Consider the following 22,986-nt stretch of genomic DNA (forward strand, 5'->3'; position numbering starts at 1 on the left):
ACTCGAATTCGAAGAGAGATCACGCGATAGTTCTTGTGATGAACGATTGCGTTTCTTCACCAGCGATTTGCCCTTCTTAGAATTTCCATACAGGAACTTACCGGACTTCTTCACATGTTCAGGCTCAGAGGACGGCTTGATAGGTATGTGTTCCTCTGGTCGCTCTGGAAGATTATCATCGCTTTGTTCTATACGCGGATGCGAATGCACTTCTGTATGAACACCTTGGTCAGGTCCCTTATCTTCACCGACATCATTTCGCGTTGACACTGTTGAATTTATTTGCTTTTCCCCAGTGACCGTGTCCATGACGCGGGAATCGGTAGACATTTCACCCGGTCGCGACTGGCTCAGAAGAAAAGGTCCTGGAAGTTCTGACTCTGGAGAGGACGGAATCGTCTCCTTACCCAAGTTTTCCGTATTAACCTCCTCCGACAGTGTCTCTGGAGGATGGTCATCTTTGGCAGCCTCTTTTTGTAGTCTTTTCAGCCTCTCCTTCTCGATGAGCTTGGCCAGGGGAATGTCTTCATCAGAATCCTCTTCCTCATGGACAATGTTTGGCCAACTCATTACCCTGTTCTGCCGTCTCCTGTTCCTGGCGGTAGTCTTTGGTACCGTCAAGAGCCTCGGTTCCCTGAGATCTCCTGCACCACTTATCTGCCAGCCTGACAACGTTCCTACTGCCACAGCGTCTGCTCTTTCGCTGCCTAATTTGGTTACCGGTTGGAAGAAGAAAAAAATATGGGCTAACTATACACCTTTTCCTTTCTTACACTTTAGTCACACCGCCAATCAGACTCCACACTGGTAATTTGATGTAATTCATTCTTTGTTCCGTCTGGTGTCGGTCTGGTGTCGGTTTTGATAGTATGACTAGGTTATTATGCATCTACCCATATAATTGCCCCCTCAAGATTTATCCTCATGCTACAAACTCCTAGTACGTCAGTCCAACAAAGATTGTTCAACTTCTGTCACAAAAGCTTTTGAATCGAGTTGCCAGATGAAATCAAAGGATATGAGAGGCTCGTTTAAATGGAATAAGTCATCGCGTAAATTGTGTTCTTGTGCCTCAGATGATTTATTTAAGAGATATATTGAAGCGACAACTTTGTTAACTGTGATATATTCATATTGTTATTATTCTACATTAAGACCTACTAAGCATTCTCCGTTGTGAATGATTGTTAGCACTACAAAGAAACTATTGTTATTACCTGATCGGCCGCTGTCCCCTTCTTCGTGTAGATCATTCCTATTCATGATGACTGCAGAATAGTCAGGGGAGATGGAGCCATTAACGCCAGTGCCAGATGTCAGTTCTATCCTAGTTGTCCATCGTCTAAGGTTGGTCTCAGGTTCTTCCATCGGGACGTACTCATCTTCAGTGCTAAGCGATGGCGGAGATTCTGTCGCCGAGGAAGAGTGATAGGTTGGACCAGATCCAACTGTGTCCGCACTGTGCGACGTCAAGGTATCTAATGTAAACTGGGTACTCACTGAAGCTTCCCAAGTGCTGGAGGATACATGGCTCTCTTCGTCGTAACTTGGAGAAGTGTCCGTCATGTCGTCTTTTTCTTCTGTTCTTGGTCCTTCCCAGGGCTTCTGAGCCGACTCGTTGTGCTGCATCACATGAATCCCTGCAGAGTTGTTTTCATTGAGAGTTGCCTCGATCTGAGGGTCGATGCTTGATTTTGAATCCTCGTTCGCAAGACTCGAGCCCTGTTTCACCATGTCATATCCCTCAAGAAGTATCTTCATGGAACTGGCAATTGCCGGCGGTAGGTCCAGCCTGTCGAGGTCATGCAAAGTAGCAGGTAAAGTGTCGATTTCGTGGTGATTCCCTGAGTATCTTAGAAGGTCACTCCATAGTCCAAGCATCTTCGACTCCAGGCCTGTCCGCCTAGTGGTAGGAGGACTTTTGTTAGACGGACAAATATTCTTTGCAGCGCCTACATCAGGATTATTGGTGTCATTTATCGTGGACCAATAACACTCATCCCATAGCCGGGCAGATAACGACGCAAGAGTATTCCTCCTTGTCTTTTGTGGAAACTTTTCCTTTTCTAGACTTTCCTCTTCCGACTGCTCTTGAGACGAATCATCCGATATCAGGAAGACAGCATTACTTTTCGCAGGTGTCGTCTTTGCTTTTGCTTTCGTTTTAGCTGTTGCACTCTTGGTGCTCTTTCTGTTTCCTTTTTCTTTCGATATCTTACTTGCAATCTTTTTCCTGCACCAGCCATACGTTCCATGACCTCGTGTCTTGGTAGCAAATTTCTGGCTAGTGCTGGCTTTACTTGGCTTCATCGACGATTTTTCATCCGATACTGATTCTGATGTTGTCATTGTCCCGGTGCTCTTTAGTTTCTTCTTCTCCTTCTCCAAAGGCTTCAGCCGTCGAACGTTTTCTTCTACAGAAATCAAGTTGTCGTTGTACTCAACTGTGTCCTCACTTGAGGTGGATTGGCGGGACAAGACTTCTTCTCGAAGCGAAATCAAATCTTGCAGGTCATCATTCTGATCTGCCAGTCCTGTTGATTCCACATCGGATGTGGGAGATCGGATGCGAGGCAGTTTTTCCTGTGGCTTTCCACCACTTCCGGTCGACTCTCGTCCTCTCTTTTTCGTGTTTATATTTTGATTTCCTGATGAACGATTAGGATTTGCAGGAAGCAAGGCATCAGTGATACAATTTTCTTTATCGTCTTCTTTCTTTTCCTGTCTGGTCACATTAGCTTTCTGGGAGATGCTTGCGAAGCCGCTGCCATTTATTTTACTGCTTCGTGTTTGGACACCTCTTGAAATCAGAGACACATATTCTCTGCCATCTTCAACTTTTGAGTCGACGGGTGTCTGCATCCTCCGTTGGTCCTTCTGGTTCAATTGCGCTCCTCCGCTTCTCTTCTTTTGTAATTGCTTTAGCAGCCACTGGAACTTGGTCTCCGAACTCCTTCCAACTTGTCTGGTGACATTGATGTTGCCAATGCTTGCGAGATTTCCTCGTATTACAGGATTACCATGAACATGCTTCACATGTTTATCCTTACCACCCACTTGTAGCGTCTGTCCTCTTGGCTTGGAGCAAACCGTGTGTTGCTCGCTCTCACTAGAACTGGAATTTTCTCTGTTGCTGCAAGGATATCTTGTTTCGCTTGGGGAAGGGCTTGGGAACACCCGGTTCCACGCCTCTTTCACCATCTCTCTTTCCCGTATATCTTCTTCTCTGAGCTGTTCCTTTGTTGGCCCTGTGAAAACGGCATATTTCTTTTGTTTGATGGAGACATGCTGTGCCTTCGATTGCCGTCCTTCTGACCCCGTGCTGGAGTCGTCTTTGATGCCCACCTTGTTCCGGCAAAATGTACCACTGTCATTTGATTCATTTCTGGAGCATTCTACCTTACTGCCTGACCTTGCGACTTGAAAAGTGCTTTTGCTTTCGTCCACTTTCGTAGCAGTTCGAGACTGATTGCTATCATCATTAACATGAGCGTGTCCACTGGAATTTGTGTTACTTATGCCATTTATTTCGTATCCGGTCGGATTCGAAGGCCCCTTTTTCAGCGGTGGTGTCTTGTCTCTGTTCACGGTTTCATTCTTACTCCCTGGTAACTTTGTATGTTGGGCATCCTCCATTGATGTCGAGGACAAGTCGTCTCGGTTGCGTACCCTTTGTAATCTGAGAACGATCTTGTCAGTTGACGCTTCTGTGTTGGTATTAGGCAGTTGTAAGTGGTACTGGTCTCGTTGGGGCGAACCGATACTCATGTCTGACTCTTGCCCTGTCGAAGCAGTCGAGGTTGAGCTTGCATTGTGAATCTGAGTATCTTGGGGCGTTTCCGAATCCCTTTCCTTCGATGCAACTCCTTTTGATTCCCTCACAACTTCTGTAGCTCGTTGTTCTCGTCGTTCATGAATATTCATTTCTCTGTTTCCAACTGAAGCACTTACATCTACTTTTCCATGTTTCGTGTGCCTTTTCTTTGCCATTGCATTGATGCAGTTGCGTAGAAGATGAGCAGTGTTGAAAAGTTTATCAACAGTCTCGTCTGATCTTTTTACTTTGCTAGCAGCGGTTCTGGAAGTTGTGTTATTTTGGTCGGACGAAAGCGATCCATTGTCACCTTTGGTCTGGACTGAATCAAATGCAGCACTTTCTTTCACTTCTTTGGCATCCATTTTCTTACCTTGGTTCTCAGTTTTGAACCTATCATCCAACTCCTTTGAAGTCGCAATTAGTTGCCGAAAGAAGAGATCCTCAACTTGCTTCAGGCGCTCAACCATCCTCATGCATTCAACTTCTTCCATTCGACCATGTTTGGCGATCAAGACTCTAACGCTCCTCAGTTCTCTGAGTTTAGCCGTAATAGCTCTCTGGCGAGCCCGTAAGTCGTCGGTGCTTTTACTCTGGAACGATCCCTCGTTTTTATTTCCGACGTCAGTTTTTTCGAGAGTTTTCTTTGAGGTGCTCGTAGAACTCTTTTCAGCATCGTCACCGGTCTTCTTCTGAACTTCCTGATCATCATTTGCATCAGTAATTGGAGATGGTACCTGGATACTCTGTCTTTCTGTATTCGTAGCTTTTACGTTCTGTTCAGATCTAACGGACTTACCCTCAATCGCCTTCGAAAAATCGAGGGAAGGGTGGGCTGCAACACTGCTGACATTATTTTTTAGTTGGGGCGTCATGATTTGAGGTGTGCATTGTTCCTTCTGTAAGCCAGAAGGCTGTTGATGTCTTGACACTTCTGGCCTCACATTTGTTCCAATGGACTGCTTGGTTTGTGTAAGATCCCGATGAACCACTGACTCTCTTGGGACCACCTCAACATCTTTCGATGGCACCTTTCCAACTTCGCCCTTTTTTATTTGTGTCGATCCCATGGTCGACCCCATGATGGTTTTGTCGTTGGGGAGAATCATCACCAAACGTCCTTGGTCGTCTTTGATCACAGGAACATTGATGTATCCCAGCAGCCCATGTGGCGTTGAGTGCACCCCTGCAGTCTCGACTTGTCTCGACTTCGTTGCTTGAACTCCTCCATCGGCCCCTGGCACAAAGGCTGATTTTTCAGCTTTGATGTAGGTTGAATGTCTTTGATCAAGATGGAACTTGTGATCAACTTGAGAATGGTGAGCAGTTTTCGAAGCAATTCCAGATGCCATACGACTTTTAATACCGCCCACCTCGGTGAATGCATTACGATCGGAATTCACACTATGTCCATACACATCTTGGTGGGTCGAGACTCCTGGAAGGATATTATTTGATACAACGAAGAGAGGAGGAACTGACACACAAGTAGCATTATTGACCTGACTGACAAGAGATCTGTTTCCATGAGAAAGCTGTATCGTCGGAGCTTTCACCTCTAAGCAGCTCGCCACCTGTTTAAGATAGACACCGCCGCCTGTCTGGAACTTGCTCTGGTTTTGATTTCCAAACACAGGCAATATATTTCCTGTTGGTGTGATGTTAGCAGTCGGTGTTCCCATGAACGTTTGGTTAGGTGATGCCTGGACATAACCTGATGCAGGGGGTAAAACATATGTCGGTGTTCCTGTAGCAATCTTAGCTGGTGCAATCCGGGTGTATTGTTTACTCGGCGTCACTTTAGAGAACAGGTAAGGACCAGAAGCGAGGGTCCCGGTTTTCACTGAGACCACAGGAACTTTATCTTCTACTACCTTAGGATCAACATGAGGTTTTAGCAGTGTGCTACCATGTGATAATGTAATTTCAGATTGCCTTGTCTCTAGCACTTTCTCCTTTTGGGATTCTGTTGATGAATTGATCATATCACCTCCTTGGACACATGTCGCTCCCAAAACGTCAGTCGATGACGTTGCCGTTTCGTCACAGACTGTTGAAATGTTCTCTAACTGCTGTGTAGCGCCGCTTGCACCCTCACCAGAACTATAATCCTGTTGATCCTTGCGAACGGTTTCAGGAGAGATACGAATGATATTTTCCTTCCGCGATGCAGCCAAAACCTTTCCATTATCTCTGTGATGAAGATCCGATATTACGGGTGGAAGACCACCATGTTTTCCATCTCTTTTCACCTCGGTGGTCTTTAGGCCTGCCATTCGTTCATCCGTAGCTGCATGGGTCTTTGATTTCCCTTCACCACCTTCTGTAACTACATCCTCTTCAATCAAGTCATTGTCATGGTCGGATATGGTATTTGCATTTGCTGATTCTCCCTTAGTCTCAAAGGCATCAAAAGTAGAAGAGATCTTTAGAACACTTGACGTAGTTTTATCTTCTTTGCCTTTCTCTTGCTGGGACTCCTTAGTGTCACTCTGCACTTGGTAAAAGTTGAGTTCTATTTTCTCTGGCTCAAGATGCATGTTTGTGGATGAGCTACAAGATTCGCAGTCGCCCGGTTTATCTGGCATTGAGCGCAAGGACAATGCTTCTGCAAACTGATGCTTAGTTGGATTGGCGCTGTCACAGTCACTTGAACACACTCCTTCATTGATAGCTTCAGGAATCGTTTCCATTTCACTTGTATCAGGGAGAGCTGCTTCCATGTCATTCAGCAAACGATTTGTTTCTTTAACCATTGTTTCTCTTCTCGCTGGTTCACCTTCCTGGATGCTTCGCTGCCAATCATGCACGCCAATCCTTTTCCTCACAGCTTCTTTCAGGTTTTCACTAACTTTCTTCATATTCTTTGCATGTGATTTTGAGATTCCGTTGCGCTCTACTTCCTTCTCTTCTCTTTCTTTCCTCTTTCGCTCCTCCTCTAGATGCATCATGTACACCGCCCTCTTCCGGAACATCATGTCTTCCTCCTTCTTGCTGAGATCTGTCTTCTGTGGTTCTTTCTTTCCCTTGTTGTCGATTCCATACGAGTAGAGCTTATGGACGTATGTTGGCTGGTAACCCACGTATTCTTTCTTCCTTCGATCATCAAAGAGCTTTAGCAAACGCTGTGAACGAGCGTCTTTCATGAGGTCTGCTTTCTTAGCCGAAGAAGATTTGATATTCTTTGCATTTCTCAGCTCGCTCTTCTTGAATATATCTGACGCAAAATCGAACTTTTCGTCCGACCCTTCGGAGCCTCCATCCTGATCTTTTGCATCTATGCTCCTCTCTGGGGGTTGCATCTTAGCGTTTTTGTCACCGGATTCTTTGTCTACCGTCTGATGACTTTCTCTTTGATTTGTTCTTTGAATTTCATGCCCAGATTTGCTGTTGTCCTTAGGACTGTTATCTCTACGTAGTTGTTTTGTTGATGATGTTCCTCCCTTTGATGAGCTCTTGCGCCATGAACCATCCTCGTCGGCGCTATGTCCCTTCGGCCCATGTCGGTGCTTGGACTTGTCATCCTCACCTTTCCGTCTCGATCTAGGCCCACTGGAGTTAGGCGAATGACGTCGATCACCGCAGGTCTCTGAGGATGTCGTCTTCACCGCTTCGTCATGGTGCTTTCTTCCCGACTTGGTTCGCATACGCTTGTTTCGTCTAGAATGGGAGTTCCCGCTACTTACGTGGCTTTCCTTTAATACTGACTTCGGTACCTAGTGGAATGAACATAATTGAAGAAAGGAATATTTTGAGTGTTTCCCCTATCTACATGTTAATCCTGTAATACTTCTAAACAATTTTCCAATTCCAATAAGAACTCTAAAATCCCACTCAGGGATGTATCTCCCCCCCCCCCCAAAAAAAAAACAACAAACAAACAAACAAACAAACAACAACAACAACCCCAAGTAAAAGTGGAAGAAATCGAATTCGGGCAACAGAGCTAACGTGTGTGTTACCTGGCAGGAATAAATTCCTTGAAATGCTAGAGCACCAAAAGGCCTACAGATAGCGGTAGTAGTAGAAGTAGAGGTAGATGTAGTAGAAATAGTAGAAGTAGAAGTAGTAGACGTAGAAGTAGTAGAAAAAGAAGTAGACTCAGTACAACTTAGTTAAACTAGAAGAAGTCGGAGTAGTAGAAGTAGTAGAAGTGGAAGCAGTAGAGGTAGAAGAAGAGAAAGAAATAGTAGAAGAAAAAGTAAACTCTGTAGAAGTTGAATAAGTATAATTTGAAGAAGTATGAGAAGAGGTGGAAGTAGAAGTAGTGGAAGTAGAAATATTAGAATTGGAAGTACAGTACATTAGATTAAGTAGAAGTAGGTGTAGTAGAAGTAGGAGTAGTATAAGTAGAAACAGTAGAAGTAAAAGCAGTATAGAAAAGAAAGTAGTAAACAAAAAAGTAGTAGGCAAAAAAAGTAGACTCAGTAGAACTTAAGTTAAACTAGAAGAAGTCGGAGTAGTAGAAGTAGTAGAAGAGGAAGCAGTAGAAGTAGAGGTAGTAGAAGAAAAAGAAATACATGTAGTAGAAGAAAAAATAAACTCTGTAGAAGTTGAATGAGTATAATTTAAAGAAATATGAAATGAGGTGGAAGTAGAAGTAGTAGAAGTAGAAATATTAAAATTAGAAGTACCGTAGATTAAGTAGAAGAAGTAGAAGTAGATGTAGTAGAAGTAGGAGTGGTAGAAGTAGAAACAGTAGAAGTAGAAGCAGTATGGAAAAGAAAATAGTAGACAAAAATTAGACTCAGTAGAAGTTAAACTAGTAGACGTGGGAGTATATAGGAGAGGTAGAAGCAGTAGAAGTAGAGAAAGTAGAAGTAGAAGTAGTAGAAATAGTAGTAGTCAAGAAGAAAAAGAAAATGTAGAAGAAAAAGTAGACTCAGTAGAAGTTAAATGAATATAATTTGAAGAAGTATGAGGAGTAGAGGTGGAAGTAGAAGCAATATAAGTAAAAGTAGTAGAAGTAGAAGTACCGTAGATTATAGAAGAAGTATAAGTAGATTTGGTAAAATCTGAAATAGTAGTAGGCCTAGAAATAGAAGTAGCAGTACAATTAGAAGAAATCGAATCCTGGCCACAGCGCTATCGTGTGTGGTACCTGGCAGAAATCGGTTCCTTGAAATCCTAGAGCACCATAAGGCCTTTAAAAAAGTGGTAGTAGAAGTATAAGTAGTAGAAGTAGAAGCAGTAGACGTAGAAGTAATTATGTACTTCTCTCTAAAGTTAACATGTTCTGTCCCTGTCATTTTTTCAAGTCTCCCAGGAACCTATTCTTTACAAGCTCTGCTTTTGTATGGGTTCCTGCGCATTTCACAGTTTGTGTCTTGTCTGCGTTTCCTTTAAATGATAATAGTTGTCAAACAAATCTGATGATAAATTATTCAACTTTTGTAGTCTGATTAATTTGCCAATTACAGTTTACTATAATGATTTTTTTTTTATAATTATGAAACAATATGTCTTTTATATATATTTTGTTATTTGTATTATATCTGCATGCGAAATGTGAAACCAATCAACTCAAACTCAAGTACTAGAAAAAGAAGTAGTAGAAGGAAAAGTAGACTCAGTAGAAGTTGAACTAGTAGAAGTGGGAATAGTAGAAGTAAAAGTAGAAGTAGAAGTAGAAGCAGTAGAAGTAGAAGTAGAAATAGTAGAAGTAGAAGTAGTAGAAGTCGAAGTATAAGCAGTAGAAGTAGTAGAAGTAGAAGCAGTAGAAGTAGAGATAGTAGAAGCAGAAGTAGTAGAAGAAAAAGAAATACTAGAAGAAAAAGTAGACTCAGTAGAAGTAGTAGAAGAAAGACAAATAGAAGAAGAAAAAGTAAACTCAGTAGAAGTTAAATAAGTATGATTTGAAGAAGCGTGAGAAGAAGAGATGAAGGTAGAAGTAGTAGAAGTAGAAATATTATAATTGGTACCGTATATAAAGTAGAAGCAGTAGAAGTAGATTTGTTAAAATTAGAAATAGTAGTACGGGAAGTAGCAGTAAAAGTAGAAGAAATTTAATCCCGGCCACAGCGCTAACGTGTGTGGAGCCTGGCAGAAATCGATTCCTTGAAATGCTAGGACAACATATTATAAGGCCTAACACAAAGTAGTAGAAGTAGGGGTGGTAGAAGAAGAAGTATAGTAGAAGTAGAAGCAGTAGACGTAGAAGCAGTAGAAAAGTAAGTAGCCGAAGAAAAAGTAGACTCAGTAGAAGTTAAACTAGTAGAAGTGGGAGTAGTAGAAGCAGTAGAAGTAGATGTAGTAGAAGTAGAAATAGTAGAAGGAGAAGCAGTAAGTAGGAGCAGTAGAATAGTAAGTAGCCGAAGAAAAAGAAGACTCAGTAGAAGTTAAACTAGTAGAAGTGGGAGTAGTAGAAGCAGTAGAAGTAGATGTAGTAGATGTAGTAGAAGTATAAATAGTAGAAGGAGAAGCAGTAAGTAGAAGCAGTAGAAAAGTAAGTAGCCGAAGAAAAAGAAGACTCAGTAAAAAGAAGTTAAGGTAGTAGAAGTTGGAGTAGTAGAAGTAGAAGTAGTAGAAGTAGAAGCAGTAGAAGTAGAGATAGTAGAAGTAGAAGAATTAGAAGAAAGACAAATAGAAGAAGAAAAAGTAAAGTAGATGTAGAAATATTAGAATTGGAAGTACCGTAAATGAAGTAGAAGCAGTAGAAGTAGATTTGGTAAAATTAGAAAAAGTAGTACTGGAAGTATAGCAGTAAAAGTGGAAGAAATCGAATCCCGGCCACAGCGCTAACATGTGTGGTGCTTGACAGAAATCGATTCCTTGAAATGCTAGAGCACCATATAAATGTCAGCCATGCTAAATCCGGAGTAAAATGTACGGAGCGCCAGGCCAGGGGAGTGTTTCACAAAGATCGACTTTAAGTTAGACATACATGTAAATTTGGTAGGCCATTCATGCCACTGTTTGCTCTCAACATTTACTGGAATTTGTCTCTCAAGGGACATACAAATAATGGTAAAAAATCTACAGAATTTTTTTAAAAAAATAATTCATTATTGAAGGAAAAAATGTTATCTAAAGATCATAATGGTGAGAGCAAACAGTGGCGTGAATGGCTTGCCATATTTAAATCCAACTTAAAGTCGATCTTGAGTCTTTGTGAAACGCCCCTGAAATCCTAAGTCGAACTTAACTTAAACTTTACGGAGAGCCATTTGTAGCCTTAAAATAAAATATAATCAAAAGCGAAATTTCAAGTATTTTTGACTTGTTATAAATATCACATCAAGAAAATGAAATCTCCATTAATAAACATGTTATGCCTATTGAAATAAATTTTACAAAATATTTTCATAGATGTTTACGGCTTTCCACAATAGTTAAGTCCACCTTAGAGTTATGTCTGACAGATATGAGCGCTTTACAAGAACCAACTGTTAATATTATTATTGTTATTATTAATATTATCATTGTTATTAGACCTACATGTAGATCTAGTTATTATTTTTATCATTATCATTGTCATTATCATTATCATTAGGTCTATAATCATTATCATCATTATTATTGTTATTGTCATTATTATTATTACTAGACCTAGACCTATTATAATTTCTCAGCGTGAATAGCAAATAGTCAGCGGGTGTAGCGTAGTTTAGTGAATAGTTCTCCAAAAGGAAATTTCCGACGGCAAATGTACGTGATAACTTACTTTTTGTGAACTATCCAAACAAAAGCTCTCACATAATTAATACACTACCCCCGGCCTCCTCTGATTCTAGACCTATTTTTGTTTTCCCCATCTGTTTCGGTTAGTTTATTCCTCTGATTTGTTCTGTTTCTCCTTCATCATTCATGACTGTTTCCCTTCTCACTCAGTTTTTCCCCTTTCCTTTGCTTTCTCTCTCTCTAAAATCCAATTAGACTAGATCTATTCTGTAAATACAATGTTTAGTCTACTTTAACGATCTAGACCTAGATCTACCATTCTATCTCTTTGTCGCTGGCTCTGTCTCTCCCTGCCTCTCTCTCTCTCTCTCTCTCTCTCTCTCTCTCTCTATTTCTCTATTTCTCTTCAAAATCCGACTCTTTTTCTTTCTATTTCTCTCATCATCATTTCCAACACATCTCCCCCCTCTCTCTCTCTCTCTCTCTCTCAAATGTTAGGCCCTAATTGTTTAATTTCTCTCTTTCTCTCTCTTTCTCTCGCTCCCTATTTATAATCATCACTTACCGACGTCGTTGAAGATGATCTGGACGACGACGCCGATGAAGATGACGAGCCATTTCCTGCTTCTCGTCGATGACCATTGCTCAAAGATGACGACGACGATGAAGAGGAAGACGGGACTCGAGATGTTCCCGTGGTCAGTTTCTTGGTGGAAAACGCCCTACTATTGCTCCTGTGTTGAGTTCGCCAGTTTTCGTCATCAGAATTCCCCTTTTTATGACCTGTGGTGTCCTTGCCCATATTTAAAAGCCAAATTTCATCGCAAATAATAAACTAATATCGGTTATTTTGAGTAATGTAGACGCAGACGTTCACAGAGTGCATGTATTTTGCTAGAGAAAGCTGCATTGTTATTGTTTGTATTTTGTTTCAATCGCATTGCACTTGTGATGCAGTTTGCGCGTTGCCATGGAGGAATAAGGATGCGCGCACACTAACTCCCATGCGCACGCATGTGTGCAGTACTAGTATGCATGCATGGGACAGTTCCCACTCGCGCATCAATGTGGTGTACCACCCCTTTTATAATAGCAATGCATGATGATTTCCATACACCATTCTTCTTTTACAGCTTGTGATTGCTCTGTGAGAACGCGTTTGACGTAGGAGAATGCGCGCCAAGTGGAACAATTCTTATTATGATGTCATGAAATGTTATGCTTCCTCCATCCTGTTGCGTAGGCCGACCTACAGATAAGCAAGTATTTTGGTCAAGTAATGTATCTAGATTTTATAAATTTCTTTGACAGAGCAAAATGTTCATGATTTACAACAATAAAGGAAATATCTTTTTAAAACGTGAAAATATATTACTTAATTAAATTCAGTAAAAATGGAACTAAGTCCCTTTTTATGTTAAACTCCTAATCTAATACATTTTATTTTGCAGGAAATGTATACGAATCTCCTACTCTTTAAAAAAAAAGAGTGAATTTTCACTCTATTTTCACTTTCTTTGGAGTGACGTCCGTAATCCCTTGTTTAGGAGTGAAAATTGATTGATTTTAGAGTGCTCTCTAAGAAGAAAAGAGTGAATGTTCACTCTATTTTCACTACATTTTCACTCTCCAGAGGAGTGACGTCCGTGATCACTCGATTTTTTTTTAGAGAGTAGTTTATCATTTTTCCTCCTCTTGGTCTCGTGAAGATAGAGTAGCCCCGTTATCACCTACACGAAGAAGGTTCGTCCCACTGCCCGAGGAGTCGGTGATTGTTTTCTTACTATGTCTGTTTTTCGCGAATATTTCTAGAAGCTTTTGCTTTCTCTTTACTCTCGAGGATTATAAATATGGTTTTCATTCACATGTCATGATAGCCGTCCACATACTTAGTGTTTCTCCCTCTCTATGCCTTTTTTTTTTCTTTTTCTTTTTTTTACTGCTCTCTCTTTCTCCCTCTTTTTCTTTCTATAGTTTTATTTATTCATCCTGCTTCCAGTTGCAGACCACCTTATGTGTGTCAGCATCAAAAACGGATTTAAATTTAAACATCTGTCACATCTGGCCACTCAAGAAGAGTGTGACACTAACTTGTTTCTTTTTTCTTTTTTGGACAAGTCTTTGCCCTTTTTTCACATTTATCATGCTTCTTCAGGGTTATGCATTATGGTTCAAGGTATGGCCACAAAGAGGATTTTTTTCTGCCGGGGACCGGGGGAAAATGCAATTAATTATTGATAATGTATTGCATTTTCTTTCATTGCTTTTTATTTGTGAGGGCTGCCCCCTATACTGTAGCCCCCGCTGCGTACATTCATGATCCAGTGGCAAAGCAATAGCCTCGTAACTTTGAGGCCCCAGGATCAAATCCGTTTCGATGTGCTATATTACTTGAATGTGCCCTTTTATGATGCATTAATCCTCATTACTGTCAGTTATGACTTAAGGGCGTAGGTCCCCTAGTTGATAAGCATAGTAGCATACACATGCTTTAGCAGTCACGGCTGGCAAATTATTATTCAATAAAATCTGAGAATTTATACTATAAGCTAGATCTATTAGAAATAAATCATTGTCGAAATCATTCGATTAATCGGGTTTTTAAAAAAAAATCCACCTTTATGACCAATAGTGTATTTACCCCTATACATTGTGATTATATTATCAGGGACGATTTCAATATGCATCAAGCAAGATATTGCTTAAGCATCATATTTTGCAGTTGGGTGTGATGGTCTGAATATTCATTTGCAAGCGAGCGAGGAAAAAGTTGAGATTTGTTAGGTCGCAGTAGAAAAAATTACATCTTATAAAGAGAAAAAAACTCAATCCTGATTGGGGGTAAAAGCACATTCTCATAACTGAAGACTGAAAAGACCTTGGATAAGTTACCTAATTATATCACCTATAAATGCGAGCGAGCTTTGGGGGAAATCGGTCTTAGTGATAAGAGGGAAAAGGGGACACTTGTCGAAAGGAATAAGACATTTATATTAGAAAAGAAGAGGAGCACGTGTCAAAGTACAAAGACTAATTATCAGAGGTGAAAATGGGGCACTTCTTACACCTGAAAAGAGGCACTTACTAGAGATTAAAGAGGGCACTTATGAGAATAGAAAATGGACACTTATTACAAAGAAAAGTGGGAACTTGACAAAGGATAAGGGGCAAGTGTCAAAATAAAAGGGGCACGTATCACAGTTGAATAGGGGAAGGGGCATTTTACTAAGTAACAGCGTCACTTTTCAAAGTAGAATGGACACTTTTCCTATGTAAAAATGGCACTTTGGGGGTACTTGAAAAAATGCCTTATTCCCTCTTCGCAGATAAGAGAACCAATACCACAGCTAGGAAAAAAGGGAGCTACGGTACCATACAGCTACAGCTGAACTGAGATGGCGCTAGATAGAACAGTGCTTCTAGTGCAATATGGCTTTAAGAATCATATTAAGCCACTAATGTGTAGGGGATTTCAAACAAAAGAAAAGGTGAGGTAAAGGGGTACAATATAAATAGATTTCTAATGTTATCTATGCCTTTTGTTGAGCATAACGAGTGTGAAACCATCGGCGTTTAATTCATCCCTAGCTCTCTACAGTATATTGCCATTCCACTTATAACTACATTATTTTTCTCGAAATGATTGAGTTCAATATTTTGTTTGGCTAGTTGTAAAGATATCAGCCATGAAGTCTCTTTTACCCGTGAATTCTATTTTGTCACAAACTGAATAACAAAGAGGATATAATTCAGGGAGTGTACACATCGACAATAGTACCCACTTCAGTATATGAAACGATGCCATAAACATGCGCGCCAGTGTATCAAAAGTGGATCCTAAAGAAAATTAACTCTCAGAATACTAGGCAGAGTAATGTATACAGGATTTCCGTGCAGGGTCTGTATAATGGTGCTTTAATGGCACTATATGGGTTATCATCACAACATTGTGTATGAAATCATATCCAGTCATGCAAAAAAACTCTATTGATCTACAATAGACTTGAAAGGTGTTTTGCACTCTGTCCAAACAATAGACATATTTTCCTTTCATGCTGGAACCATAAATAATAAAGTAAGGCAACGCTTCACTCAGACGCAGCATACCTGGTGCTCAGGGGCGTCGCTAGACCTTTTTCAGTGGGGGGGGGGGGGGGGCAGTGTAGAGGCCACCGATTACCGAAAAATATGTTAACGCCAATGTGCCAATGTCTACAAATTTAACCCTATAAACCCGGGGCCGGGGGCTAATTTACCTATACCTGCGCATAAATGTGCCAATGGTCATTTTCCTCAACCTCATAAATATACAGTGTAGTTCGTCAAGACTAGTCAGCATCGTAGCTACATAAAATAATTGGGCGACTATTGTGGCGCGATCGAACACATTACAGGTATCTCGGGTTCGATACTCGATGTGGCGATTTTTGAAACCCTGTTTTCTTTTGTTGATATTATAGTAAGGTTGACAATGACATTTGACAATGATTTGTAATGATTGCTTGTGAAACTTCGGGAAAATACAAGTATTATAGTTGTAGTCTTTCGAAGTCGTCACAGTGGATATAAAATCATAGTTCTTAAGACTTCTTGACTTATTTTCTGTTATATGTTACTATGTATTGATGTTCATATTGTTTATATTGTTCAAATATGGACAAATAATAATTATAAAATGTTTGATAATTCCTCAACTCGTATATTTAGGCACAGCTGTCCCAATGCCTATCAGTATAAAAAGGAGCTCGTGTCAAAGCACAAAGACTAATTATCAGAGGTGAAAATGGGGCACTTCTTACACCTAAAAAGAGGCACTTACTAGAGATTAAAGAGGGCACTTATGAGAATAGAAAATGGACACTTATTACAAAGAAAAGTGGGAACTTGTCAAAAGAAAAGGGTCAAGTGTCTAAACAAAAGGGGCACTTATCACACATCACAGTTGAACAGGGAAAGGGGCACTTTACTAAGTAACAACGTCACTTTTCAAAGTAGAATGGACACTTTTCCTATGTAAAAATGGCACTTTGGGGGTACTTGAAAAAATGCCCTATTCCCTCTTCGCAGATAAGCGAACCAATACCACAGCTAGGAAAGTAGCGAGCTACGGGACCATACAGCTACAGCTGACCTGAGATGGCGCTAGATAGAACAGTGCTTCTAGTGCAATATGGCTTTAAGAATCATATTAAGCCACTAATGTGTAGGGGGTCCCACACAGAAGAAAAGGTGAGGTAAAGGGGTACAATATGAATAGAATTACTATGGTCATTTCAATCAGATTGTGTAAATAATTTAAATATACAAAATGTAGATGTCTTTGAGTTTCCTGTATTTTCATGACAGCATAGCTGTCTTAAGGTTAGTTAGTGCAAACAAAACTCCTTCTATGTATAAACTCAATGTTTACTTTTAGTGATTGATTTATTGTCATAAATTGTATTGAACGCGGCCAACCTTGACAAGCTCTTGCTATTTGTTTGCTCCATTTAGCAAATGTATAATCATTGTCATGCTGAAATACAATTTAACTTCTTTTCTTTCTTTTTGTCTTCTTTTTTTTTGGGGGGGGGGGGGGGGTGGGTGGGGAAATGAATGAATGAGTGAATGGTACCTGACAGGATTTAATTCCTTGAAATGCAAGAGCACCATAATGGCAGCCATATGCTAAAGCCGGGAAATAATTATTGTGGAGCGTCAGGAGAGACAAGTCTGACTAACATGAGCGCTATACACAAGAACATTATTATTAAACATAGGCTAATCGTTAGAGAGATTCCATAATGTTCTTTTGAAGTTTCACACGATTGTATTTCATTCTCATTATCTTTAAAATGGTTAACATAGAAAATAAAAGGAGCCGATAAACCTGGAAAAAAATGCTTGGTAGAATACAAAAGATGAGAGGAAAGAGGGGTTTTTTTAAAGGGAAAGCAAAATGGGAGAGCGGGAGTGATAGCCAAGAGAAATAAAGCAGAGAGAAAGATCGAGAAAAATACATAAAAAGAGAAAGAGAGAATAAAACATGTAGACAAAGAGAGAAAAAAAAGACATAGTGAGAGAGAGAGAGAGAGAGACAGAGAGACAGAGAGAGGGGGGGGGGGGTTACATAGAAGGAACAGAATATAAAGATATCGCAGAGAGATAGAGATCCAGGTAATTACGATTCAAAATCGGGAAGAGAAGATGTGCGTTATATAAGAAGTAGATAATTATCTTTACCTGTTACCATGGCTACAACCATTTATGCTGTAATGCATAACTTCAGGAAGATTAGTTAACGAAACTAAATATGAAAATAACTGTTTACAGGTTTATAGCTTTGGGATCAAATTGAAGTCGCAGAGGAAATACATGTAGGTATGACCACGTAGCGAATGAGTCGAAAAATAGGTCACGGGTAAAAGGTGCTAACATCATAATTCGCTTGTCGTCTGGGTTACTGGTTCCAAACAACAGAGCATGTGAATGAGGTTCACCGTGAAATCATTCAGGCAACCGGCTTAGCAGGGCAAATTCAGTGTTTTGCGCGGGAGTGATCACCATGACATTGTTTAGAACACAATAGTTTGGAACCAGCAACCTTGACAACTTGCCCAGTATGACGTCACATTTCGGTACTCTATTCGGACAGGGTCGAAGCATATTTGGGCCGGGCGTCGTTGACCCAAAGGGAGAGGCCCATCGGAGAGGCCGCAGTTCACGATACTGCCATCTTCAGGGCAGGGGCGGATCCGGCCGGCGGCAGGGGAGGGGGCTTAATTCGTGAGAAAATATTTAGCGGCGAAACAGCCGACCGATAATTTGCAAGCACAGATCCTAATTTGACACTTTCTCAAAAAATCATTGTGCCTTGAGAGAAGCCTAGCCCAACTACCTACATGAGCAGCTATAGTAGGCCTACATGTCCTATGGTCTTATAGTGCAGACTCTCTTTTACGACTGACCAGGGTTTGTGCCAGCCAACTAGGGGGTTGGTAGTTGTTGTTTTTTTTTCCTCCTGAAAATTTGAAAATCGCGCCGGCCGATAATTCGCTCAGTTGCCCCCCCCCCCCCCCCCCCCCCCCCACCTCTGGAACCGCCACTGCGTGAGGGCCTTCGCCGACGCTTGCTTTACTAACAACTTGTGCGATGAGGCGGTTTTTACGAATTTGCTCTTGGGTTATTAGCACGTTTGGTTAGGCAATTATATATGAGCGCTCTAAAAAATCCTGAATTGGATTGGTCTATCGATTGGTTTCTCTTTTTTCATCATGAATTCTTCATATTTCCTTGTTACCTAATTGTAAGATAAAGGTGTAAGGAGTCTGCGTACTGTATGATTATATACTGTTATAGAATGTAAAACCATCCGGTGTTTAATTCAGCCTTGTCTACATTAAATTCGCATTCCCCTTATAACGACATTTTTTCTCTCGAAATGATTGAGTTCAATACTTTGTTTGCCTAGTTGTAAAGAGATCAGCCATGAAGTCTCTTTTACTCGTGGATTCTATTTTGTCACAAACTGAATAGCAGAGAGGTTACAATTCATGGAGTGTACACATCCACAATAGTACCCACTTCAGTATATGAAGCGATGCCAGACACAGGCGCGCCATTGTATCAAAAGGGGAATCCCAAAGAAAATTAACTCTAAGAATGTTAGGCAGAGTATGCATACAGGATTTCCGTGCAGGGTCTGTATAGAGGTGCTTTAATGGCACTGTATGGGTTATTACCACAAAATTGTGTATGAAATCACATCCAGTCATGCAAAAAACTCCATTGATCTACAATAGACGTGAATGGTGTTTTGCACTCTTTCCAAGCAATAGACATATTTTCCTTTCATGCTGGCATCATAGATAATAAAGTACAGCAACCCTTTACTATTTAAAGATGCAGCATACATCATGTAAGCGGAAAATAATCAAGTCTCATTTTACTTATAACGACATTTTTTTCTCGAAATGATAGAATTCAATACTTTGTTTGCCTAGTGGTAAAGAGATCAGCTATGAAGTCTCTTTCACTCGTGAATTCTATTTTGTCACAAATAGAATAACAGAGAAGATATTATTCATGGAGTGTACACACGCACAATTATGGTATGCCCTTCAGTATTCGAAGCGATGCCAAAAACAGGATCCATATAATCAAAAGGGGAATACCAAAAGAATTTAACTCTAACTTAATACTAGGCAGAGTATGAACGTGATTTACGTGCAGGGTCTGTATAACAGTGCCTTCATGGCACTATATGGTTTATCACCACAACATTGTGTATGAAATCACACCGAGCCATGCAAAAAAGTTCATTGATCTACAATAGACTTGAAAGGTGTTTTGCACTCTTTCCAAACAATGTCCACAGTTTCCTTTCATGCTGGAATCATAGATAATAAAAGTACGGCAACCCTTTACTAAGATGCAGCATTCATCATGTAAGCGGAAAATAAGTAAGTCTACAAGCGCTGAAGCTGAATATATCAGTAGTTGGCAAAGGAAAAAGACGTGTGTTATTCTGACCAAAATACAAAATCCCTTAAAAAATTCCCTATTTACTACAGAACTTAGCAGTAAGAACAAGTCTTTCCCAATGAGAAGTATGTTAGCGCTCTGACCATTGAAGTAGATGAAGCTGGATAAGACAATAGTTTGCTCAGACATGCACTCTCCATGGACTGCAATGCAACGGATAAATACCGTTGACTGGAAATAATTCACCATCATCATCTTCACCTCCTTAACTGTGATCACCATAATCATTGAAATACTGGATACATCATCGTCATCGTCTTCGTCGTCGTCGTTTTATTATCGTCAGTCGGATTTTTGTCCTCACCTTCACCGCATTATCATTACCATTCCTAGTGCAATAATCAGAGTTAATATTAGCTATTTTAAAGGAGTAATTCAACTAATAAAGGATATGAATCGGCATCCTTCAAGCATAGTTATTGTTTTAACGGATACGTCAGTAGGGAGCAAATTTATGCTTCTTTACTCCGAATGGTGTCATAAAACATGTAAAACGTAGACTGCTTCCTCTTTGGTCAAGACTTTTTCACTCTTTGAAAATGTTTCTACGTTGTTTCATGTGAATGTATGATGTCTCCTTGAAAAGAAGAACAGAACAAACGTTTCTTTTTTTTTTGAAAAAGGGAAGGGGGGTCAAAAATGCACTCGCTTTAAATTTAATTAAATGATGATGATCACCCCAACAAAAAGAGCATGAAAGAGAGAAGCCTAACAATATAATAGGAATGACAATTACGATTTAGTTCACTGCGTAGGACTTTGGAACTTGTCGAAAACGATACAAATAACAACTGCATGTTGCGAGAGAATAAAAACAGCGTACGTGGTGTATGGTTATGGTTGTAGCATGCAGAATGCAACTGGTTTATCTGCTACACTTGTTCTTTATCGTAACATTTCGAGCAGGCCTAGAGTGTAATGAGAAGAGCAGACTATTACAAGAAACTGTGCTAGATTAGGATGTTTGGTAAATTGGTGCTTCTTCAAGTATGTAGGACATACATCAAAAGCTTCATGAGGCAGCATTGTGGGTAAAATCAAAAGCGTGAAATAATGGCTAGAACAGGGTTCTAACAAAAACCAGACAGACCAAGACGGAAACACACCCTTACACAAGAGACCGTCACTGAGTATCTCATAAATCATGGATCGGATGCGGAGAAGGCAACTTAAGATGGACAAACTACCTCACATCTTAACGACTCACTCTAACGTCTTAAAGCGACGAAAGTTTTACTCAGTCATGAAGCGAATATTGACAAAGAAGACAAGGACGGCTTCTCAGCATTATACAACGGGGAATCAGGGCAATGCGAAGGGCATGACTCCTTCGAAGATTGCAGCAAGGTACGGTCATCTTGATGTCACCAAAAATCTCGTCAGTCAAGGAGCTGAGGTAAATAAAGGAGATGTTGACGACAAGACTGCATTACACAGTGCTGCGAACAAAGGCCATATTGATGTCACCAAATATCTCATCAGTCAAGGAGCTGAGGTGAATAAGGGAAATAATGACGGTTGGACGGCATTACACGTTGCTGCTTTCAGTAGTCATCTTGATGTCATTAAATATCTAATCAGTAAAGGATCTGAGGTGAATAAGGGAAATAATGACTGTAGCACGGCATTACACGTTGCTGCTCAAAAGGGTCACCTTGATGTCACTAAATATCTCATCAGTCAAGGAGCTGAGGTGAATAAGGGAAATAATGACGGTTGGAGTGCATTTCACATTGCTGCTTTCAGTAGTCATCTTGATGTCATAAAAGATCTCATCAGTCAAGGAGCTGAGGTGAATAAGGGAAATAATGACGGTTGCACGGCATTACACGTTGCTGCTCAAAAAGGTCATCGTAATGTCACTAATTATCTCATCAGTCAAGGAGCTGAGGTGAATAAGGGAGATAATGACGGTTGGACTGCATTTCACGTTGCTGCTTTCAGTGGTCATATTGATGTCGCTAAATATCTCATCAGTCAAGGAGCTAAGGTGAACGAGGGAGATAATGACGGTAGGACTGCATTACACATTGCTGCTAAGGAGGGTCATCTTGATGTCACTAAATATTTCATCAGTCAAGGAGCAGAGGTAAATAAGGGAAATAATGTAGGTAGCACTGCATTACACAGTGCCGCTGGGAATGGTCATCTTGATGTCACTGAATATCTCGTCAGTAAAGGAGCTGAGGTGAATAAGGGAGATAATGACGGTAGGACTGCATTATACGGTGCTGCTTTCTATGGTCATCTTAATGTTACTAAACATCTCATCAGTCAAGGAGCTGAAGTGAGTAAGGAAGATAATGACGGTTGGACTGCATTTCACTTTGCTGCTCAGGACGGTCATCTTGATGTCACTAAATATCTCATCAGTCAAGGAGCCGAGGTGAACGAGGGAGATAATGAGGGTTTGACTGCATTACAAGCTGCTGCTTTCAATGGTCATCTTGATGTCACTAAATATCTGATCAGTCAAGGAGCTGAGGTGAATAAGGCAAATAATTACGGTATAACTTCATTACACGGTGCTGCTCATAATGGACATCTTGATGTCACTAAGTATCTTCTCAGTCAAGGAGCAGAGGTGAATAAGGGAAATACTGTAGGTAGCACTGCATTACACAGTGCCGCTAGGAATGGTCATCTTGATGTCACTGAATATCTGATCAATCAAGGAGCTGAGGTGAATAAGGGAGATAATGACGGTAGGACTGCATTATACGTTGCTGCTTTCAATGGTCATCTTAATGTTACTAAATATCTCATCAGTCAAGGAGCTGAAGTGAGTAAGGAAGATAATGACGGTTGGACTGCATTTCACGTTGCTGCTCAGAAGGGTCATCCTAACGTCACTGAATATCTGATCAATCAAGGAGCTGAGGTGAATGGGAGAAATAATATTGTTGTGACTGCATTACGAGGCGCTGCTTTCCACGGTCATCTTAATGTCACCGAATATTTGATTAGTCAAGGAGCCGAGGTGAACGAGGGAGATAATGACGGTTGGACTGCCTTACAAGCTGCTGCCC

Source organism: Strongylocentrotus purpuratus, unplaced genomic scaffold (assembly GCF_000002235.5).
Source record: "Strongylocentrotus purpuratus isolate Spur 01 unplaced genomic scaffold, Spur_5.0 spur5_scaffold_20, whole genome shotgun sequence".
NCBI classification, from domain to species: Eukaryota; Metazoa; Echinodermata; class Echinoidea; order Camarodonta; family Strongylocentrotidae; genus Strongylocentrotus; species Strongylocentrotus purpuratus.